This window comes from Eucyclogobius newberryi, unplaced genomic scaffold (genome assembly GCF_026437365.1).
Source record: "Eucyclogobius newberryi isolate DKJ021-1_F unplaced genomic scaffold, fEucNew1.0.hap1 SCAF_2, whole genome shotgun sequence".
Lineage (NCBI taxonomy): Eukaryota > Metazoa > Chordata > Actinopteri > Gobiiformes > Gobiidae > Eucyclogobius > Eucyclogobius newberryi.
The window spans coordinates 25,953,689-25,964,361 of record NW_027315834.1 but is presented as its reverse complement, the minus strand read 5'-3'; positions in this window follow the sequence as shown (position 1 = coordinate 25,964,361).

Here is a 10,673-nt window from a genome sequence, read left to right as displayed (position 1 = left end):
GTTTTTTTCTTCTCTATTATGCATTTTTTGAGCCTTATAGTCCGGAAAATACGGTACTGCGATCACAATACACATTAGTGTCTTTATTCCACTGGCACGATAACTTTAAAGCAGAAATAAATGTAACTTGAGCGGCAATAAGTGAATAAAAAGCAGAATGAAACGCTTTAATGCAAATTTAGTATCTTAGAACTTACTTAATTGACTCAAATGTTTGGTTTTGGGTCGAGAAGGTCAGACACTTTTACACAAACGAGAGGAAGTGGAACCAGTCTGAGTCTGCTTATTTCAAATACCATAAATCCCATTTAACACTTTTACAGTCATTTGTGTATAAGGCGATAAGGTCAGGAGAGGCTTTTGAACCTTGAGGACTCCCCCCCACCCACCTGCTCTCGCTCTGTCAGGAGCGAGAGCACCCACACCATCATTTGGGGATTAACGCTCAGCATTTGCAGCTTCTGGCCCCTGAGCTGTGGCTGCACCGTGTTAAAGGCTCAGGAGCAGTCGAGACCCTCCAAGATGCTTCCTGGCAGCGCTGATGTGTCTGGTAGAGGCCCCCGAGTGTAATGACACCTCCAGGCCTCTAGGACTGCCCTTCTGAAACGTCTCCACCTGCTCTTCACGCACTCTTCTGGCTGCTTTAATCTCCTTATGCAGTTTTGCCTGGATCACTTTCTGTTCTGTTCTGTTTCCTGAATCAAATGTAATATCCTCGAGGGGGGATGATGACGCGTGCCTGTGATTATGACGCGGTCCTGTGAACACCCCCCGTCAGTTTGGAGATTCGAGGAAAGGAGATAGTCTGTAATATAGCTAAACACTGCGGGAATCAATCAAAAAAACACTCTGGGTACATATATGAAGCACAAATAGCAATGTAAGAAGGTTAAAAGCTCTGAAAAGTCGATTTTGCATGTTATGGGACCTTTAAGAGTGAGGAAAAGGGCTGAAACATGAGGTTTTAGAGTGAGGAAACGGGCTAAAACATGAGGTTTAAGAGTGAGGAAACGGGCTGAAACATGAGGTTTAAGAGTGAGGAAACGGGCTGAAACATGAGGTTTAAGAGTGAGGAAACGGGCTGAAACATGAGGTTTAAGAGTGAGGAAACGGGCTGAAACATGAGGTTTAAGAGTGAGGAAACGGGCTGAAACATGAGGTTTAAGAGTGAGGAAACGGGCTGAAACGCAAGGTTTAAGAGTGAGGAAACGGGCTGAAACATGAGGTTTAAGAGTGAGGAAACGGGCTGAAACATGAGGTTTAAGAGTGAGGAAACGGGCTGAAACATGAGGTTTAAGAGTGAGGAAACGGGCTGAAACATGAGGTTTAAGAGTGAGGAAACGGGCTGAAACATGAGGTTTAAGAGTGAGGAAAAGGGCTGAAACATGAGGTTTAAGAGTGAGGAAACGGGCTGAAACATGAGGTTTAAGAGTGAGGAAACGGGCTGAAACATGAGGTTTAAGAGTGAGGAAAGGGGCTAAAACATGAGGTTTAAGAGTGAGGAAACGGGCTGAAACATGAGGTTTAAGAGTGAGGAAACGGGCTGAAACATGAGGTTTAAGAGTGAGGAAACGGGCTGAAACATGAGGTTTAAGAGTGAGGAAACGGGCTGAAACACGAGGTTTAAGAGTGAGGAAACGGGCTGAAACACGAGGTTTAAGAGTGAGGAAACGGGCTGAAACATGAGGTTTAAGAGTGAGGAAAAGGGCTGAAACATGAGGTTTTAGAGTGAGGAAACGGGCTGAAACATGAGGTTTAAGAGTGAGGAAACGGGCTGAAACGCAAGGTTTAAGAGTGAGGAAACGGGCTGAAACATGAGGTTTAAGAGTGAGGAAACGGGCTGAAACATGAGGTTTAAGAGTGAGGAAACGGGCTGAAACATGAGGTTTAAGAGTGAGGAAACGGGCTGAAACATGAGGTTTAAGAGTGAGGAAACGGGCTGAAACATGAGGTTTAAGAGTGAGGAAAAGGGCTGAAACATGAGGTTTAAGAGTGAGGAAACGGGCTGAAACATGAGGTTTAAGAGTGAGGAAACGGGCTGAAACATGAGGTTTAAGAGTGAGGAAAGGGGCTAAAACATGAGGTTTAAGAGTGAGGAAACGGGCTGAAACATGAGGTTTAAGAGTGAGGAAACGGGCTGAAACATGAGGTTTAAGAGTGAGGAAACGGGCTGAAACATGAGGTTTAAGAGTGAGGAAACGGGCTGAAACACGAGGTTTAAGAGTGAGGAAACGGGCTGAAACACGAGGTTTAAGAGTGAGGAAACGGGCTGAAACATGAGGTTTAAGAGTGAGGAAACGGGCTGAAACATGAGGTTTAAGAGTGAGGAAACGGGCTGAAACATGAGGTTTAAGAGTGAGGAAAAGGGCTGAAACATGAGGTTTAAGAGTGAGGAAACGGGCTGAAACATGAGGTTTAAGAGTGAGGAAAGGGGCTGAAACATGAGGTTTAAGAGTGAGGAAAGGGGCTAAAACATGAGGTTTAAGAGTGAGGAAACGGGCTGTAACATGAGGTTTAAGAGTGAGGAAACGGGCTGAAACATGAGGTTTAAGAGTGAGGAAACGGGCTGAAACATGAGGTTTAAGAGTGAGGAAACGGGCTGTAACATGAGGTTTAAGAGTGAGGAAACGGGCTGAAACATGAGGTTTAAGAGTGAGGAAACGGGCTGAAACATGAGGTTTAAGAGTGAGGAAACGGGCTGAAACATGAGGTTTAAGAGTGAGGAAACGGGCTGAAACATGAGGTTTAAGAGTGAGGAAAAGGGCTGAAACATGAGGTTTAAGAGTGAGGAAACGGGCTGAAACATGAGGTTTAAGAGTGAGGAAAGGGGCTAAAACATGAGGTTTAAGAGTGAGGAAACGGGCTGTAACATGAGGTTTAAGAGTGAGGAAACGGGCTGAAACATGAGGTTTAAGAGTGAGGAAACGGGCTGAAACATGAGGTTTAAGAGTGAGGAAACGGGCTGAAACATGAGGTTTAAGAGTGAGGAAACGGGCTGAAACATGAGGTTTAAGAGTGAGGAAAGGGGCTGAAACATGAGGTTTAAGAGTGAGGAAAAGGGCTGAAACATGAGGTTTAAGAGTGAGGAAACGGGCTGAAACATGAGGTTTAAGAGTGAGGAAACGGGCTGAAACATGAGGTTTAAGAGTGAGGAAAGGGGCTAAAACATGAGGTTTAAGAGTGAGGAAACGGGCTGTAACATGAGGTTTAAGAGTGAGGAAACGGGCTGAAACATGAGGTTTAAGAGTGAGGAAACGGGCTGAAACATGAGGTTTAAGAGTGAGGAAACGGGCTGAAACATGAGGTTTAAGAGTGAGGAAACGGGCTGAAACATGAGGTTTAAGAGTGAGGAAACGGGCTGAAACATGAGGTTTAAGAGTGAGGAAACGGGCTGAAACATGAGGTTTAAGAGTGAGGAAAAGGGCTGAAACATGAGGTTTAAGAGTGAGGAAACGGGCTGAAACATGAGGTTTAAGAGTGAGGAAACGGGCTGAAACATGAGGTTTAAGAGTGAGGAAAGGGGCTAAAACATGAGGTTTAAGAGTGAGGAAACGGGCTGAAACATGAGGTTTAAGAGTGAGGAAACGGGCTGAAACATGAGGTTTAAGAGTGAGGAAACGGGCTGAAACATGAGGTTTAAGAGTGAGGAAAAGGGCTGAAACATGAGGTTTAAGAGTGAGGAAACGGGCTGAAACATGAGGTTTAAGAGTGAGGAAACGGGCTGAAACATGAGGTTTAAGAGTGAGGAAAGGGGCTAAAACATGAGGTTTAAGAGTGAGGAAACGGGCTGTAACATGAGGTTTAAGAGTGAGGAAACGGGCTGAAACATGAGGTTTAAGAGTGAGGAAACGGGCTGAAACATGAGGTTTAAGAGTGAGGAAACGGGCTGTAACATGAGGTTTAAGAGTGAGGAAACGGGCTGAAACATGAGGTTTAAGAGTGAGGAAACGGGCTGAAACATGAGGTTTAAGAGTGAGGAAACGGGCTGAAACATGAGGTTTAAGAGTGAGGAAACGGGCTGAAACATGAGGTTTAAGAGTGAGGAAAGGGGCTGAAACATGAGGTTTAAGAGTGAGGAAAAGGGCTGAAACATGAGGTTTAAGAGTGAGGAAAAGGGCTGAAACATGAGGTTTAAGAGTGAGGAAACGGGCTGAAACATGAGGTTTAAGAGTGAGGAAACGGGCTGAAACATGAGGTTTAAGAGTGAGGAAAGGGGCTAAAACATGAGGTTTAAGAGTGAGGAAACGGGCTGTAACATGAGGTTTAAGAGTGAGGAAACGGGCTGAAACATGAGGTTTAAGAGTGAGGAAACGGGCTGAAACATGAGGTTTAAGAGTGAGGAAACGGGCTGAAACATGAGGTTTAAGAGTGAGGAAACGGGCTGAAACATGAGGTTTAAGAGTGAGGAAACGGGCTGAAACATGAGGTTTAAGAGTGAGGAAACGGGCTGAAACATGAGGTTTAAGAGTGAGGAAAAGGGCTGAAACATGAGGTTTAAGAGTGAGGAAACGGGCTGAAACATGAGGTTTAAGAGTGAGGAAACGGGCTGAAACATGAGGTTTAAGAGTGAGGAAAGGGGCTAAAACATGAGGTTTAAGAGTGAGGAAACGGGCTGAAACATGAGGTTTAAGAGTGAGGAAACGGGCTGAAACATGAGGTTTAAGAGTGAGGAAACGGGCTGAAACATGAGGTTTAAGAGTGAGGAAAAGGGCTGAAACATGAGGTTTAAGAGTGAGGAAACGGGCTGTAACATGAGGTTTAAGAGTGAGGAAACGGGCTGAAACATGAGGTTTAAGAGTGAGGAAACGGGCTGAAACATGAGGTTTAAGAGTGAGGAAACGGGCTGAAACATGAGGTTTAAGAGTGAGGAAACGGGCTGAAACATGAGGTTTAAGAGTGAGGAAAAGGGCTGAAACATGAGGTTTAAGAGTGAGGAAACGGGCTGAAACATGAGGTTTAAGAGTGAGGAAACGGGCTGAAACATGAGGTTTAAGAGTGAGGAAAGGGGCTAAAACATGAGGTTTAAGAGTGAGGAAACGGGCTGTAACATGAGGTTTAAGAGTGAGGAAACGGGCTGAAACATGAGGTTTAAGAGTGAGGAAACGGGCTGAAACATGAGGTTTAAGAGTGAGGAAACGGGCTGAAACATGAGGTTTAAGAGTGAGGAAACGGGCTGAAACATGAGGTTTAAGAGTGAGGAAAGGGGCTGAAACATGAGGTTTAAGAGTGAGGAAAAGGGCTGAAACATGAGGTTTAAGAGTGAGGAAAGGGGCTGAAACATGAGGTTTAAGAGTGAGGAAACGGGCTGAAACATGAGGTTTAAGAGTGAGGAAACGGGCTGAAACATGAGGTTTAAGAGTGAGGAAAGGGGCTAAAACATGAGGTTTAAGAGTGAGGAAACGGGCTGTAACATGAGGTTTAAGAGTGAGGAAACGGGCTGAAACATGAGGTTTAAGAGTGAGGAAACGGGCTGAAACATGAGGTTTAAGAGTGAGGAAACGGGCTGAAACATGAGGTTTAAGAGTGAGGAAACGGGCTGAAACATGAGGTTTAAGAGTGAGGAAACGGGCTGAAACATGAGGTTTAAGAGTGAGGAAACGGGCTGAAACATGAGGTTTAAGAGTGAGGAAAAGGGCTGAAACATGAGGTTTAAGAGTGAGGAAACGGGCTGAAACATGAGGTTTAAGAGTGAGGAAACGGGCTGAAACATGAGGTTTAAGAGTGAGGAAAGGGGCTAAAACATGAGGTTTAAGAGTGAGGAAACGGGCTGAAACATGAGGTTTAAGAGTGAGGAAACGGGCTGAAACATGAGGTTTAAGAGTGAGGAAACGGGCTGAAACATGAGGTTTAAGAGTGAGGAAAAGGGCTGAAACATGAGGTTTAAGAGTGAGGAAACGGGCTGTAACATGAGGTTTAAGAGTGAGGAAACGGGCTGAAACATGAGGTTTAAGAGTGAGGAAACGGGCTGAAACATGAGGTTTAAGAGTGAGGAAACGGGCTGAAACATGAGGTTTAAGAGTGAGGAAACGGGCTGAAACATGAGGTTTAAGAGTGAGGAAAAGGGCTGAAACATGAGGTTTAAGAGTGAGGAAACGGGCTGAAACATGAGGTTTAAGAGTGAGGAAACGGGCTGAAACATGAGGTTTAAGAGTGAGGAAAGGGGCTAAAACATGAGGTTTAAGAGTGAGGAAACGGGCTGTAACATGAGGTTTAAGAGTGAGGAAACGGGCTGAAACATGAGGTTTAAGAGTGAGGAAACGGGCTGAAACATGAGGTTTAAGAGTGAGGAAACGGGCTGAAACATGAGGTTTAAGAGTGAGGAAACGGGCTGAAACATGAGGTTTAAGAGTGAGGAAAGGGGCTGAAACATGAGGTTTAAGAGTGAGGAAAAGGGCTGAAACATGAGGTTTAAGAGTGAGGAAAGGGGCTGAAACATGAGGTTTAAGAGTGAGGAAACGGGCTGAAACATGAGGTTTAAGAGTGAGGAAACGGGCTGAAACATGAGGTTTAAGAGTGAGGAAACGGGCTGAAACATGAGGTTTAAGAGTGAGGAAACGGGCTGAAACATGAGGTTTAAGAGTGAGGAAACGGGCTGAAACATGAGGTTTAAGAGTGAGGAAACGGGCTGAAACATGAGGTTTAAGAGTGAGGAAACGGGCTGAAACATGAGGTTTAAGAGTGAGGAAAGGGGCTGAAACATGAGGTTTAAGAGTGAGGAAAAGGGCTGAAACATGAGGTTTAAGAGTGAGGAAAGGGGCTGAAACATGAGGTTTAAGAGTGAGGAAACGGGCTGAAACATGAGGTTTAAGAGTGAGGAAACGGGCTGAAACATGAGGTTTAAGAGTGAGGAAACGGGCTGAAACATGAGGTTTAAGAGTGAGGAAACGGGCTGAAACATGAGGTTTAAGAGTGAGGAAAGGGGCTGAAACATGAGGTTTAAGAGTGAGGAAAAGGGCTGAAACATGAGGTTTAAGAGTGAGGAAAGGGGCTGAAACATGAGGTTTAAGAGTGAGGAAACGGGCTGAAACATGAGGTTTAAAAGTGAGGAAACGGGCTGAAACATGAGGTTTAAGAGTGAGGAAACGGGCTGAAACATGAGGTTTAAGAGTGAGGAAACGGGCTGAAACATGAGGTTTAAGAGTGAGGAAACGGGCTGAAACATGAGGTTTAAGAGTGAGGAAACGGGCTGAAACATGAGGTTTAAGAGTGAGGAAAAGGGCTGAAACATGAGGTTTAAGAGTGAGGAAACGGGCTGAAACATGAGGTTTAAGAGTGAGGAAACGGGCTGAAACATGAGGTTTAAGAGTGAGGAAACGGGCTGAAACATGAGGTTTAAGAGTGAGGAAAGGGGCTGAAACATGAGGTTTAAGAGTGAGGAAAGGGGCTAAAACATGAGGTTTAAGAGTGAGGAAACGGGCTGAAACATGAGGTTTAAGAGTGAGGAAACGGGCTGAAACATGAGGTTTAAGAGTGAGGAAACGGGCTGAAACATGAGGTTTAAGAGTGAGGAAAGGGGCTGAAACATGAGGTTTAAGAGTGAGGAAAAGGGCTGAAACATGAGGTTTAAGAGTGAGGAAACGGGCTGAAACATGAGGTTTAAGAGTGAGGAAACGGGCTGAAACATGAGGTTTAAGAGTGAGGAAAGGGGCTAAAACATGAGGTTTAAGAGTGAGGAAACGGGCTGTAACATGAGGTTTAAGAGTGAGGAAACGGGCTGAAACATGAGGTTTAAGAGTGAGGAAACGGGCTGAAACATGAGGTTTAAGAGTGAGGAAACGGGCTGAAACATGAGGTTTAAGAGTGAGGAAACGGGCTGAAACATGAGGTTTAAGAGTGAGGAAACGGGCTGAAACATGAGGTTTAAGAGTGAGGAAACGGGCTGAAACATGAGGTTTAAGAGTGAGGAAAAGGGCTGAAACATGAGGTTTAAGAGTGAGGAAACGGGCTGAAACATGAGGTTTAAGAGTGAGGAAACGGGCTGAAACATGAGGTTTAAGAGTGAGGAAAGGGGCTGAAACATGAGGTTTAAGAGTGAGGAAACGGGCTGAAACATGAGGTTTAAGAGTGAGGAAACGGGCTGAAACATGAGGTTTAAGAGTGAGGAAACGGGCTGAAACATGAGGTTTAAGAGTGAGGAAAAGGGCTGAAACATGAGGTTTAAGAGTGAGGAAACGGGCTGTAACATGAGGTTTAAGAGTGAGGAAACGGGCTGAAACATGAGGTTTAAGAGTGAGGAAACGGGCTGAAACATGAGGTTTAAGAGTGAGGAAACGGGCTGAAACATGAGGTTTAAGAGTGAGGAAACGGGCTGAAACATGAGGTTTAAGAGTGAGGAAAAGGGCTGAAACATGAGGTTTAAGAGTGAGGAAACGGGCTGAAACATGAGGTTTAAGAGTGAGGAAACGGGCTGAAACATGAGGTTTAAGAGTGAGGAAAGGGGCTAAAACATGAGGTTTAAGAGTGAGGAAACGGGCTGTAACATGAGGTTTAAGAGTGAGGAAACGGGCTGAAACATGAGGTTTAAGAGTGAGGAAACGGGCTGAAACATGAGGTTTAAGAGTGAGGAAACGGGCTGAAACATGAGGTTTAAGAGTGAGGAAACGGGCTGAAACATGAGGTTTAAGAGTGAGGAAAGGGGCTGAAACATGAGGTTTAAGAGTGAGGAAAAGGGCTGAAACATGAGGTTTAAGAGTGAGGAAAGGGGCTGAAACATGAGGTTTAAGAGTGAGGAAACGGGCTGAAACATGAGGTTTAAGAGTGAGGAAACGGGCTGAAACATGAGGTTTAAGAGTGAGGAAACGGGCTGAAACATGAGGTTTAAGAGTGAGGAAACGGGCTGAAACATGAGGTTTAAGAGTGAGGAAACGGGCTGAAACATGAGGTTTAAGAGTGAGGAAACGGGCTGAAACATGAGGTTTAAGAGTGAGGAAACGGGCTGAAACATGAGGTTTAAGAGTGAGGAAAGGGGCTGAAACATGAGGTTTAAGAGTGAGGAAAAGGGCTGAAACATGAGGTTTAAGAGTGAGGAAAGGGGCTGAAACATGAGGTTTAAGAGTGAGGAAACGGGCTGAAACATGAGGTTTAAGAGTGAGGAAACGGGCTGAAACATGAGGTTTAAGAGTGAGGAAACGGGCTGAAACATGAGGTTTAAGAGTGAGGAAACGGGCTGAAACATGAGGTTTAAGAGTGAGGAAAGGGGCTGAAACATGAGGTTTAAGAGTGAGGAAAAGGGCTGAAACATGAGGTTTAAGAGTGAGGAAAGGGGCTGAAACATGAGGTTTAAGAGTGAGGAAACGGGCTGAAACATGAGGTTTAAAAGTGAGGAAACGGGCTGAAACATGAGGTTTAAGAGTGAGGAAACGGGCTGAAACATGAGGTTTAAGAGTGAGGAAACGGGCTGAAACATGAGGTTTAAGAGTGAGGAAACGGGCTGAAACATGAGGTTTAAGAGAGAGGAAACGGGCTGAAACATGAGGTTTAAGAGTGAGGAAAAGGGCTGAAACATGAGGTTTAAGAGTGAGGAAACGGGCTGAAACATGAGGTTTAAGAGTGAGGAAACGGGCTGAAAAATGAGGTTTAAGAGTGAGGAAACGGGCTGAAACATGAGGTTTAAGAGTGAGGAAACGGGCTGAAACATGAGGTTTAAGAGTGAGGAAACGGGCTGAAACATGAGGTTTAAGAGTGAGGAAACGGGCTGAAACATGAGGTTTAAGAGTGAGGAAACGGGCTGAAACACGAGGTTTAAGAGTGAGGAAACGGGCTGAAACATGAGGTTTAAGAGTGAGGAAACGGGCTGAAACATGAGGTTTAAGAGTGAGGAAACGGGCTGAAACATGAGGTTTAAGAGTGAGGAAAAGGGCTGAAACATGAGGTTTAAGAGTGAGGAAACGGGCTGAAACATGAGGTTTAAGAGTGAGGAAAGGGGCTGAAACATGAGGTTTAAGAGTGAGGAAAGGGGCTAAAACATGAGGTTTAAGAGTGAGGAAACGGGCTGTAACATGAGGTTTAAGAGTGAGGAAACGGGCTGAAACATGAGGTTTAAGAGTGAGGAAACGGGCTGAAACATGAGGTTTAAGAGTGAGGAAACGGGCTGTAACATGAGGTTTAAGAGTGAGGAAACGGGCTGAAACATGAGGTTTAAGAGTGAGGAAACGGGCTGAAACATGAGGTTTAAGAGTGAGGAAACGGGCTGAAACATGAGGTTTAAGAGTGAGGAAAAGGGCTGAAACATGAGGTTTAAGAGTGAGGAAACGGGCTGAAACATGAGGTTTAAGAGTGAGGAAAGGGGCTAAAACATGAGGTTTAAGAGTGAGGAAACGGGCTGTAACATGAGGTTTAAGAGTGAGGAAACGGGCTGAAACATGAGGTTTAAGAGTGAGGAAACGGGCTGAAACATGAGGTTTAAGAGTGAGGAAACGGGCTGAAACATGAGGTTTAAGAGTGAGGAAACGGGCTGAAACATGAGGTTTAAGAGTGAGGAAAGGGGCTGAAACATGAGGTTTAAGAGTGAGGAAAAGGGCTGAAACATGAGGTTTAAGAGTGAGGAAAAGGGCTGAAACATGAGGTTTAAGAGTGAGGAAACGGGCTGAAACATGAGGTTTAAGAGTGAGGAAACGGGCTGAAACATGAGGTTTAAGAGTGAGGAAAGGGGCTAAAACATGAGGTTTAAGAGT